Here is a 13367-nt window from a genome sequence, read left to right as displayed (position 1 = left end):
TGGACTTGTGTAGAAATCATCCATGTAAACATGGTACCCAGAGCCCAAAACTTTCTTGTCCAGAAGAGACATCACAGCATCATATGAAATCCCATGGCCTGTAGGAAAGCTGTTCTTGCCTGCGTACACAGAGAGATCCACAGTATATCCATTTGACGAGTCAGTAAGGACAAAAAACTTGAAGCCCACCTTTGTTGGCTTGGCTTTCATGTATCGTGCCATTTCTGCATTTGCTCTGCATGCCACAAATCTTTCATTCACAGCTAAATTTCTTCTAGGATGATAGAAGGCTTTGCACGCAAGACGTATAGTGTCCATGAGAGGTTTGATCCTGAAAAGTCGGTCATGTTCAGCTGTGCCCCTCTTTTTGTCATTTTCCTTGTCTGCATCTGGGTGACTCAGGTGTACATTCCATGAAATGGGTGCGGTATCTGTCCCTTGACATAACTGTGGCAGGAAAAGGCATAGAAAAAATGCTGTGCTGCCGCCAGTAGTCAGCGATGCAGCTCATCTTTACCGTGGCCATGTAGAAAACGAGTCCAATGTAGCGGTACATCTCGTCAGCGCTGACATCTGTCCAACTGTATTTGCGACCTTTTGCAAGTGCCCTGGCAGCCTGAGCGTTTGTGTTGTGGCACAGATTTGAGACCGTAGTCTCTGAGAAAAACAGTCTGAAAAGACTCAAAGGGGAGTGCGAGTCAGCGAGACTCAACTGTGGGCCAGGTTCCCGCGCAGGCAGGAATCTCCAAGGCTTTGGATTCATGTCGACATCAGTTTCTGCTTTCCATGACAGAGTCTTCTTGGCTCTTTTTGCAACAGGTTTCTGGTCACTGTCATCCTCAAATCTGTATTAAAAAAAAAAATAAATAAAAAAATAAGCATGCTGACAAGAATCTGTACAAGGATGTACTGGAAAATTCAGCTAATACCAGCCTATACCATTCATCAGCATCACCAGCTCTGACCAGCCTTGGACAGATTGCCATTCAATTAGCCAATCTGGTCCATAGCTTGGCCTAGCTCAGAGGTGTCCAATCCTGCTCCTGGAGGGCCACTTTACTGAGTTTAGCTCCAACACCCCTGCCTGGAAGTTTCTAATGATCCTAAATACATTGCTTAGCCATTTCAGTTGTTTAATTAGGGCTAGAGCTAAACTCTGCTGGATAGTGCCCCTCCAGGAGCAGGATGGGTCACCCCTGGCCTAGTTAGTCTACCAGCATCACCAGATTGATCAGGTCCCAGCAAGCTTGGACAGACATTTGAGACCAAATTTACAAGCCAGCGAGGATTGAGGCAGACAATAAATCAAAATGGTGTGTGTTTTGTTACATTTAATTTGAAATATAATTTGTGCTAATTCTCTGTGCCTTTGTTGATACCGGACTTCTGCATCCGCATGCGTCAAATTTCATATACTCTTAACTCCTATAACTTGTTTTCTGTCCGTGAACTCCCTCTGTTAGCGAGACTTATATATAACTTTTTTTCTTTTTTTTTTTATAAATCCTTGATCAAATATCGATGCTGCATCATTTACTTACCCTAATGTCATTCCAAACCTTTAATACTTTTGTTCATCTTTGAAACACAAATGAAGACATTTTAAAATAAAATCTGAAAGTTTTATGTCTGTCCATTGACAGTCTACACAACTACCACTTTGACGCTTTAAAAGGTTCATAAAGAGATTGTAAAAATAACCTATACGAATTGAGTGGTTTAGTCTAGATTTTCTGAAGAGACTCCACTTTATATGAACAGATTGAATTCAGGATTTTATTGAACATATAACCATTCATCAACATACACATCAGATATGGTAAACGGAAGCTCGAGCATGTTAGCTTGAAGTGCGAGAACCAATGAGGTTCATTCTTATGTACACTGTAAACCCTAATAAGTTGAGACTACTCAAATGAATTGAGGAAAGTGATTCCCTCAATTCAATTGAGTAATGGGGAAATGACAACTCAGTTTAATTGAGTTGGCCTAATGTGGTCTTTTCATTGAATTAACTCAAATGTTTAAGTACAGAACTTAAAAGGCAAATAGACTAAACTCAAACTTTCAAGTTTATATTTTGTTTACTTTTAAATAAATTATATTTATATTACTATTAAATAATTGATAATCAAAACAAGTTTTGTTTTTCCACATTAAAAGCTTTATTAGGGTTTTACTAGATAGCTGAACTTCTATGTCTACTGACTTAACATCATATCATTTAATCAATGAAAAATACAATTAAAATTCTTGCAGTAAAACGAATCAACTGATTTAAAATTTCTTTATCAGACATTTTAATGTGAAATTGACCATATCAGAATAATTAAAAGCATAGTGTAATGAACAACAACAGCCCCTCAGTTGTCTTCAGTGTGAATAGATAGATCACATCATACAGTCACTTTTGGAACCTGGAGGATTTTTCTGAAGAACAATGTGCAGTTTAACTGCTCAGGACATACAAGTGACTCATGAACAATTATCACAAAACAAACAAAAAAACAATCATTGATCATCTAGGTAACAACAGTATTAAGAATGAAAAAAACAACTCGTTCTTATTTTAAGATTTTTCAGATTCTGCAATGTGATGTAAACTTTTGACCACTGTATGTGTGTGTGATACAGTCAGTACAGCAGGATAATGTCAGTGAGATATCAAGACCCCTGTCATCCTCTACCATGTCCTTTCTCATCCTGTAGAAACTGCCACTGGTGGTTCAAAGGGTCCCCATTGCCACAGTCTTTCAGATGAAAGGATCCTTTGACCAAAAAATAAAAATAAAATTAAAACACATTTTCTCTAAATACATTATATAGTTCTCATTGTTTAAGCACAGAATAGAATGATGCAACATGTCATTTGATAATAAAAATGTAATGATAATACAAAGCAATTTTGTTAGTTGGACAGCAACAAGAATGTAAAAAGTCAAAGCAAGTAAAAGTGCTTTCTTGCCATTTCAGTAACTGAATAAAATACAAGATAACTTCGGTAACTGAGTGGTATTCAAACAAAAACTCTTTCTGTTACCTGATTGATGACTCTGTTCTTTGAAGAGTAAGTTAACAGTATTCGAGAAGAATGGCAGCATTTACCACCTGGCCTAAAAACAGTCATATATATAGTAAACATCATAATAAAACAAAGTAACTTTACATTATAGATTTCTACACTACACTAGAACATTTAAACAAACAACAGGAGCGAAATTTACACTGCACTTTAACAAATATGATATATTTAATGTTAAGTATCTTGCTAAAACACACCTTTTCTGTCCTTGTCTGCCTCACATGAATCAAAAGTCAGCTGCAGCTCTTCCTTCAGTGCTGTATTTGAAGCTTCTGAGGACAGTTGTGTCTGCTGATTTGTCAAAGAGGAATGTTAACAACTCAAGCACACTAACAAGGCTAACATTAATTAATAAACGTTTAATATTTAACTAGCTAACTTCTTATAAATGTATGTATCAGTTGCTAAGTTCTAGTTAGCAGTTTACCAAAATAGCTAAGAAAGCTAGGCTAATTTTACAACATAAACACACTCAAAAATCTTAGTGAACAACACTTAATCTTATGTTTTGTTAAATACTCCATTTAAAATGGCTCTATGAATTTGCACTTACCTTCATCTGATATAAACGTCTGAAAATGCAGGATTCTGTCAGCACGCAATAACTGAGGCCAGCAGGCTAGAAAATATTGTTTAGAGAAAAATGATAACATTGAAAAACTCAACGTGTTATGGTAAACATGTTATATACATTTATTTTATGAATTTACACTTACCTTCTTCTAAATCGTGTAAGTTAAATCTCTCGGATGTCAGCGCGTGCAAGATTTGAATTCAGCTGGAGCGGGAATAAACGGCTCGAAACAACGTCGGGCTAGAAAATAGTTTGGGGAAAAAAAAAAAAAGATGCATTGAACAAATTTTATGTTCTAGCAAACATATTATTTAAAATAGTTTTATGAATTCACACTTACCATACAGAACAGGATGTATATATACATATATATATATATATATATATATATATATATCTATCTCTTTGAATTATGTCTTAAAGGGACAGCAGTCTAATATTCCTGCTGTTTTTAATGTTAATCAAACGACATAAGACGAAGAAATCTCTCACTACACTTGACTGAATAGCTTTTGTAACTTCAATAATGTTTAATCGTTATTTAATTTATTCAAAGAAGTTTAAATGCAGTGTTATTTTATATTTGATTACTTCAATTTCTGTACCTGAAAACCTGTAAAGCATTGTTTATTTTATTTGTATCTTAGCTCTCATGTATTTATTTTTGCTGCTTCTTGTAGTTAGATTATTTTTTTTTTATTTCTTTATTTGACAATTGTCCTATTTTTTACGGAACATAGCATTTGTCCTCATTGTACAACATCACTACTGGTTTATATATGAACAACAGCAGAACTGCTTTCATTATTTTTTTAATGTTATTTAAAGTACATTCTGATACTTTGCTTGTTATATAGACATGCAACATTTCAGCTGTAAATAATAAATGTTAGCTAGATTATGTTCATTACCTGTGTAACAACGCAAGTTTATCCTTAAATTAAGGATAATCACACTTAGTTTGCAGCGTTCACTTATTCAAATGAACCAACAGAGCAATTGCACCAGGGTTCGTTTTTATCAAACCAAACCTGCCAAGTGTGAACACCCTATAAAAAAAAAAAAAAAAAAAAATGTATTTACAAAAAAAAAATAAAAATAAAAAAAATCTATCACATTATGTGTGTTGGCCCACGTGATTTATATTTTGCGCTTTAGAATTTGTCAAGCGAACCAAGGCTGAATCCCAAATGGCACACTTCTATGCACTTTCGATCTTGTGGATTTACAATGGCGTGTCTGTTAAGACCACGAGACCAAAAGGTGTCCCATTCATCATTTTATGTTTCAGAAGGGTGCTCGCGAACGCCCCCTTTGTGGCTGCTATGCACCCTCGATGAGCACTTCAGCTGAGCCCACAAGTTTGCGAGCTACGCAGAAGACTTTACCCGGCAGTCAAAGCGGCATTACGTCACAAAAGTGCGGACTCGGAGGAAGACCATGAGGGTTTTCACTGGTATGATTTTAAGATTGAGACAGCCTTTAAAATGGCCGAATCAGTGCCCCAACTGCTGAACTAGGGAGCTGATTGACACACACACACACACATAGAGTGCAGTCAAATGCCATAGACTATGTAGAGATTAGTGGACGATTTCAACTTGTTACACTATGCTAAAGCTACAGGACTTCTGAGATCCAACTGCATCACGATCATGACGCAGAGTATTTTAACGTCATTTGAAAGTTCAACCAATGGAAACTGGATCTTGGGTGTGGTGGATGGGTACGGTAGGTACACTGTAGAGATTGCTGTAAATTTTACAGCAACTTACTAGCAGCTGAATGACTAATTTACTGTAAAAGATTTTACAGTATTATTGTATTGACAATTACAGTACTTTGTTTTATTTACAGTATCATGTTGTCATTTCCAGTATACTGTTGAGTTTATTTTTTACTTGTATAAAATGATCCAATTGCGGTACAGAATTGTAAACCTTTTTTTTTTTTTTTTTTACCACTCCCCCAAAAATGAAACTCATGAACATTTGTCCTTATAATATTCCTTTTAGTAATTTTAAACTTTTTTTTTTTTTTTTTTTTTTTAGAAGTACAAATTACAAATCTTGACCTCTAGGAGCCACTAGCTGAAGAAAAAAAAAGGCAACACCACCAACCGTCTCCCAGGGACCATTTATATCTGTGGCAAAAACATACAGGCCTTAAAAATACAGTAAAAGTCAGTTTGTGTTGTTACATTTCAGTAATTTTGGCAATCAAAGTTGACAAGCTTTCTGATGAGAAACACCATGAGGGGTTCAGGCTGATTTTTCTTTGGACCTTTAGAGATTTCCATCTGATCTGTGACTTTGGTGTCATCAGGATTGATTCTCAGAACCTGCAAGCACAAAAAACATTGTACTTTTCAGACCAGTGTTTTCAGAATTTGCCCTAACTTTCAAACTTGGTGCTGTAGGCATTTTGATGTTAATAAAAGCACTACATCTGATTCTGAATGGAGCTATGTGGATGGTACATAATTAGTAGGGGTGTAACTGTTCAAATTACTCATGGTTCAGTCATCATCATGGTTTTAGGGTCATGTTTTTGTATGTGTTATGTTCAAGGAAAATTTGACAACTGTCAAATAATAAAATAAGAACAAATAAAATACAAGCAACAGCACACATATATACAACAGAGAAAAGACAGAAATAAACCTTTTCGGGGTTTTCAGGCATCTAAAAGAGTAGTTTTCAGGTACAGAATTTGAATAACGTAATCACATAAAATAACACTGCACATAATCTTTACTGTATAAATTAAACAAAGATTAATCATTATTGAAGTTACAAAAGCTATTCAGTCTAGAGCAGTGAGTGATTTCTTATCAGTTGTTGTTTGATTAACATTAATAACAGACAGCAGTAATATTAGACTGCTGTCACGAAATAAGGCATAATTCAATTGATACCGATACAATTTGTGTGGTATTTCTTGACTGTTTACATTTACTTAAGACATAACCTACTACGTTTGCTAGGATACTCGCTGAGACGGGCATGTTGACATAATTTGTGTGTGAATTTGTCCGTTCAAGTGCAAAGCTTGAAAGCAAACTCAGTATTTGAGCGCTGTCTGAGATGCAGCTTTCTGTGCGTACTTTGGATGAGTGCACACATAAATCTTCAAGGTCCCTTTCAAATCTTGCACCTGAATGAATAAATTGGCAAGGCTTAAATGAGTTGAGTTTAAACACAGATGTCAATGTGTGCTGTTCAGGTCTCACCTGAGGTCGCGCTCTATCAACACCCGGGTGATGACAGCGTAAATAGCAGCACTCGACTGAACAGTTTACAAAGAGTGACTGTTTTGTCCATGCTTTTTTTTGATCATCATTGTTGTAACGTATTGGGAAGCCAATGTATGCATCCATCGACTGAAACATTAGCTGACCTCGGCCTGTTTTACACTTATTTCAACAAACCATATTACAGACGTGTCATCAGATTTGATATGAACCGCAGTGAAAGTGCGTGCTGAACGTGGGTGGATAACGGTGTGGTTCGAGAAGTGTTACACCCCTAATAATTAGCTGAAAATCCATTGCATTCAAATAATTAATGCTCCAATCTTTACAATGCATTTTTTGTAGCTCAAACAGTAGAGCAAGATGCTAGAATGCTGAAATAATGGATTTGATTCCCAGGGAATAAAATGAATAAAATAGCTTAATAAAAATTAAATACAATGTAAGTTACTTTGGATAAAAGTATCTGCCAAAAGCATGAATGTAAAGTAAAAAATTTATTTTGGCTTACCCAATTCTGCATTCCGACAAAACGGACAGATAATGCTGAAGAAGAGTCTGTTGCTGTTGTGGCTGGATGATGATTCTGCCCTTCATAGTCAGCATCCATGTTTTTGCTTGGAGAACAGACTCTCCTTTAAGAGAGTCACAGCAGCCTTTTAGTGTTATGATAGTTTATAGGAAAAACTACCATAGAAAACAGAACATATGACTAACAACAATTTGAGGATGAGGTGAGATATTATGTTGTAACTGACTACATTATGGTGTTTAGCGTTTTTAATAAATTAAACATTTAATATATTTAATGATTATGGTATTGTATAACATATCTTATAATATTTCATAACTTTGCCATGTTAATAATGGCATATTGCTAACCCTTTTTTTCCTCCTCCTCAAAGCGTCACCCGTTCTGTGCGTTAGTGGAGAGCAGCGGTGTACAGTCAAGGAAATGGCAGCTGCAAATTCAAAATAAAGAACAAAAAAAGCAGTTTAAAAGCAGTCTTATGTTTGCCTGCTTAACTAGCGCTTACTTCGGCTAATTTATTTATCGATCTATCGATCTATCTATCTATCGAGAGAGAGGCTACTTAAAGGTGTTGCTTACGGAAGCCTGTTTCCGCCACTAAATAAAAACAGTAATTGTGACTTCTCTCACAATTCTGACTTCTTTTCTCACAATTGTGAGTTATAAAGTCAAAATTCTGAGAAATAAACTCGCAATTGTGGGATATAATGTCAGAATTGCTTGATAAAAATAAAACGCAATTGCGAGTTTATATCTCAGAATTCTGACTTTATAACTCGCAATTGTGAGAAAAGAAGTCAGAATTGTGAGATATAAACTCGCAATTACTGTAGCCGAAATGGACTTCCATAGTTGCTTAAGGCAGCTAAACGTACGAAAGTTATTATGCTTCTTTGTTTAATAAGTTTACTTAAGATAATTTAGGCAACATTAACTTACCAGTTGATGTCACCATGATGGCAATGAAAAGGATCCAACATACACCTCCGATGTTGCAGATGACATGTTCCAGACCACAAACTTGAAAATAAATCAAATCATGTATTTGAAGATATTGTTTAAAAACCACACTTAAACAATGATGTTGCCCAACTCATTTTCCCCCTCAGTATTTCATGTTAATTTGCTGCTGTTAACGTTGCCATCCGCCTGATTAGCTAACTTGCATTAAAGAAGCAGCGGAACATGCAAAAGTTATGTTTTTTTTTTCTCTTTTTTCTCCAGTTTAACTAAAATTTATTTCGGCTAATATAGGTAAACTTAACTTACTCACCAGTTAATGTTATCACCGTTATGACGGCAATCCAGCTGACAGTCAGAAAAAAAGGCAGGAAAACTCTACCGACGTGAAAAACGACACGGTTACAAGTGAAAACACTAGAAAATGTTTGGTTTTACAAAAAAAATTCAAATAATATACTAACCTTTTTGATGAGTCACTGGTACATTTTTTTTTTTTTCGTCCGTTAACTGCCACTTCCACCATAGAGTGAAGAAAAAAAAAAAAAAACTTAACGAAATCTCTTGCCATTGGTCAGTTTTTCGCGGCCAAGTTCACTACTGTAAACTGATTTACAGTACAGAATAATTACAGTAGTGACCATATATTTTCCCATCATCATTACGCATTTTACAGTATCTTACTGTACATATTACAGTAAAATACTGTTCAAATTACAGAAATCAGTTACAGTGTATAAAAGACTATAGATATAGAAAGACGGTTCACTCCTATTACTTGTGAATAGGTGAAACTGCAACGCGCAATATGGCGGAATATGTCCCGCTTTCCAAGTAAAAGAGCCAATCGCTGATTGGTAAAGTCATTGCATCACTGCAGCTGCCGTTGGAATCTCCTGTTCCTATAGAAACCTGAGACTCGCGCTTAGGAATGCAAATGCACATTGGCTGGTCTAGCCTGAAAAATAAGCTTTTGAGCATAAGAAACAACATTTAGCCTATGGGACAGTTCATGTCCGATTTTTTTTGTGGATTTGAAATATCTTAATTGTGAGTTCGGCATACAGTTTTTGAGATTTCAGGATTCCCCCATTTAAATAGATAGGACTTGGGCTTGGACGCCCGAAATAGCTGCCAGGAGGCGTTGCAAATATGGCTGCTGAGGGAACAGACTTTTCTTGAAAGGGACTTTGGTAGGGACGATGTGTAAAGACCGCTCAGACACTGATTTACAGCTGGAGGGTGCTTGTATTGGATTGATCACTCAGATTGACAGGTCTTGATTTACCATGCACCATAGAATAGACAAGAAATAAGAGCCTGGTTAATGAGTGGTGATCTTCCAACGCCGTTTCATCCTATTCTATGTAGTTTTATTGTGGCATTTACAACAGTAGTTCTTATGTTCAGGGTTCATTCACATTTCTACCAATGAATTTCCATGACTTTTAGGCAAATATTCATGACCTAACATTCCATGAAAAGTATGTGTATACATGTAAAATAAGAATAAAAATCCATGTTCAAATGTCCAATTACAGCACATCTTAACTAATTAACAACAAGCTATGTAGTTTAATACAAAATAAACGCTGACACCAGTAAGACGGTTAGATAAAATACTATGTCTCACCCTAGCAACGAATTAACATGCATCAATGGGAGGCAATGACGTTTAAAAAAAAAAAAAAAAAAAAAAAAAAAAAAAAAAAACACTGTAACACTGACTGTAACTTTACAAGGCTGCGGGGCTAGAGACAAACTTTTGGAATACAAAACTTGGTAACTAAGAAGATTTAAAAACAGCTTTGCCTCCTAGTCCTATTAATCTCATTGGAAAACCATCAATCAACAAGATAACATCCCTATTTAAATTCCCCCAAAACAGTCATGTTTATTTATTCATTTTTGCAATTTACACCTATACAAACTGCAACTGCCAGACATTACCCCATGCCAGGGTCAGAAATAAACTTTTCCAATATAGGGCCCCTTGCAATTGATTTCCAGGGGCATTTTAATAATTTATAAGTGCAATTTTTTTATGATTTGTGTTGTCGCTTGTCAAATACTTAACATTAACCAATTACTTAAGTCAATCAGAACACTATATAGACTGTTACCAATAAAATTTTACCATTAACAAAAAAAAAAGCCATCTTAACACAGCAAAGGTGGTACAGAAGCTGCACCTGAAATAGCGTTAATGTTTATTTACAAAGACTGTTTAATGTTACTCAAATTATAAAATTAACAGGAACTCTTTACATAGTCATTTTTGTCAATTAATGCTCTTGATATTGTAATAATGATTATTAATGTTGATTAATAGATGCATAAAATGTTTTTGTGTTTGGGGAAACTGAATGTCATATTCTGGCTACAAAGATAAAACAAACTAGAACCAGATATGAATTATTTTAATGCTTTTTACACATTAGAAAATAAAGAATTAATTTGATCTTACCAGCATGATGAATAAATTATTTTAACTAGAATAAACTGTAGCCTATATAGAGGGAGCAGAGAACAGGACCGGGTCCATAACTTGGGTGTAGCGTGAGTTTAAGCGCTCTCACAAACACTCCTGTTAAAATCACGGAAGCTGATGACACTGCGACATGAATCTCTAACATCCAATCTGCACTTTGTTGTTTATTATGGAAAAATGTGCGAGTTTCAGTCAGAATTCAGACAGAGCGCGAGCACTGAACTAAACTCTTCGTTTCAGCAATGACTAAACTGAACGCTTCTGATTGGCCATCACGCTCGACAGAAACGCATGTGATTGGTTATATGCGGCAGTCGGGTGGATCGGATAAACAAATTATGTTTACGAAATTTCAAAGTTTAACAACTATTATCACGTAAACATATTCTATTACATAAGTATTTTGAAACAAATTTCCATGACTTTTCCAAAACTTTCTGGTTTATTTATTTTTCCATAACTTTTCCAGGCCTGGAAAATGCCGATGGGTGAGACTACGCACAGCAACATCAAACAAAGCCTTTCTTTCTTATCTTTTGTAGAAGACGGAGAGGACCCATACTATGCAGTTGCCAGAAACACCCACCCAAGGCATGCTGCAAGGGAAGGAGTGAAACACACCCGCAACCCTGTCTTTCCTTCTCTCTCTCTCTCTCTCTCCACCTCCTTCGTTGTGAAGTACTACTAGCACATAGCACATCCCTTCAACCCAGAAATCTCACTCACACACGGCCATGTACACACTCTCTTTCTCACACATGCACACACTCATTCCTGTTTCAAAGTGCTCATTTCTGTAAATGTATTGATTTTTCTAAAATAAAGTGAAACCACTGTTTTTTTAATTAAAATACACCTTGCCTTAATATAAAGTGAAACATGCATACATCTTCTGCTTTCAAACCTTGTAAAAAAAAAAAAAATGTTGCCTGATATTGACCAATACACATTTTGAATAGTTAAATGTGTAGTATTAGATTCAGTGTTGAAAAAATATAAAAAATAAAGTTTAATTTTGAAGAATTTCTACAAGCAAATGTCACCAATTCGGTGGAATGGCCCTTCAACATTTCCGAACTTTGAGTTTTGAGTGGTGTATGTGTGTGAGGAATTGGAAGCAAGCAGAATCCGGGTATTTCTAAAGCACACAGCGTAATCGCACATCTTAAAACTAAGCCCAGAATCGATTATGATATTCTCAGAATTTATCCAGAATCGTTGGAGAGAGAATCGCGATGCATCGATTTTTTTTTTCTCCCCTAGTGCCCCACCTGCGCAACTGGGATTTAAGCCCGGCTTGTGAGTTTTGCTGGTTAGATCAGCATTAAAGAACTCTCTCAACTGTTAAATAACAGATATAAGATTAAAATAATATCGGATTTGTCTAATTTTAAATTAATTTTTCATCTCTATTTATTGTGTTTAAGTAAGAAATTTACTTTTGCTATGGTTAAATAAATGTTCAGTGATATCTTCCAAAGATTTTTTTTTTGTTTTGTTTTTTTGTTTGTTTTTTTAAATCTTGGCGCATTTTTTTTTTTTTTTTTTTGTTTTTTTCTGCATATAGTGTTGATATGGCAATGCTGGCATGTGTGGAAAGTTTTAAACAATGTGTTACAACTAGCCCCACTTTGTGCCCCGCGCTCCCCCTACGCCAAAATGCAATCACGCGCAAATGAGCTGCTCTACTAGTATTGTGAAATTGAGTTCTTTTTATGTGCTATTAGTATTCTCTACACTGCAAAACCATTGTGTGTTCATTCAGCAATGTGTAGGCCTATGTAATACGGATAAACCGTGTTCCGTTTTGATTCGCAACATTTTACCTTAAAATACGAGAAGCCTGTACATATAATAAATATATTTTGCAGTTTATTTAGCAAATGTTTAAAGCCGTTTCGCGATTTCAATCATCATACAGTAACCAGAATTACCTGTTTAAGGAATTATTTGAACGTTTCAAAGTGGACTGTATTAAAGAATCTGTGATTTATCTTTTTCTTTCAGTGTGTATATTTAAGAATATTTCGGACGGACGCCTCTAATTTAATTTCTAGGATGTTTAGAACATGAAAAAATTGAACTGTATGATGTGCGTTTTTATTTTAAACCATACAAAACGAGCGTGTACATTATGCTGTATAAAAAGACATTTTGAAAAGTTGCCTGTAACTCGGGATAACACATTCCACTGATAATGTAAACCCGATTGAAGTCAGTCTAAATAACTCACTCGTTGGTATCCTCCACTGGATCAATTCGATCCTCAAAATGCAAGCGCTCATCTTCAAAGTCTTCGTCTTCTTCCGAGGAAAAGGTGAACTCTTCATCACTGTCCATGTTCACCTGGACAGCTTGTTTACGTGAGCGTCGCGCCATCTTGATGAAAAGTTAACAAAGCTGCTGCTTCTTCGTTTAGTTTCTTGGTGTGTTCCAGACCATCGTAAAAGGTGCAATGCCGCCACCTATTGTATT

The 13367-nt window shown here is 35.7% G+C and overlaps 1 protein-coding gene and 1 long non-coding RNA gene across 5 annotated transcripts in view; both read right to left on the bottom strand.

The window, feature by feature from the left end:
• The window catches only part of LOC127506760 (histone H4), a 210673-nt gene that overhangs the window by 120865 nt on the left and 76441 nt on the right, over positions 1–13367 (bottom strand). The gene's annotated exons all lie outside the window — the stretch shown is intronic.
• Positions 2277–13340, bottom strand: LOC127506934 (uncharacterized). Of its 3 annotated transcripts, none has more exons than XR_007928154.1 (11): positions 13126–13340; positions 8866–8911; positions 8715–8779; positions 8381–8461; positions 7792–7871; positions 7421–7544; positions 3799–5997; positions 3636–3701; positions 3280–3373; positions 3041–3113; positions 2277–2768 (listed from the first exon to the last, which is right to left on the bottom strand). It is a non-coding gene; the product is annotated as an uncharacterized LOC127506934 (long non-coding RNA). The 3 variants fall into 3 exon arrangements; XR_007928153.1 differs by having other exon boundaries at positions 8866–8917; positions 13126–13339; XR_007928155.1 differs by lacking the exon at positions 8866–8911 and having other exon boundaries at positions 8715–8749.

Source organism: Ctenopharyngodon idella, chromosome 24 (assembly GCF_019924925.1).
Source record: "Ctenopharyngodon idella isolate HZGC_01 chromosome 24, HZGC01, whole genome shotgun sequence".
NCBI classification, from domain to species: Eukaryota; Metazoa; Chordata; class Actinopteri; order Cypriniformes; family Xenocyprididae; genus Ctenopharyngodon; species Ctenopharyngodon idella.
This window is presented reverse-complemented; position numbering and strand designations above follow the sequence as displayed.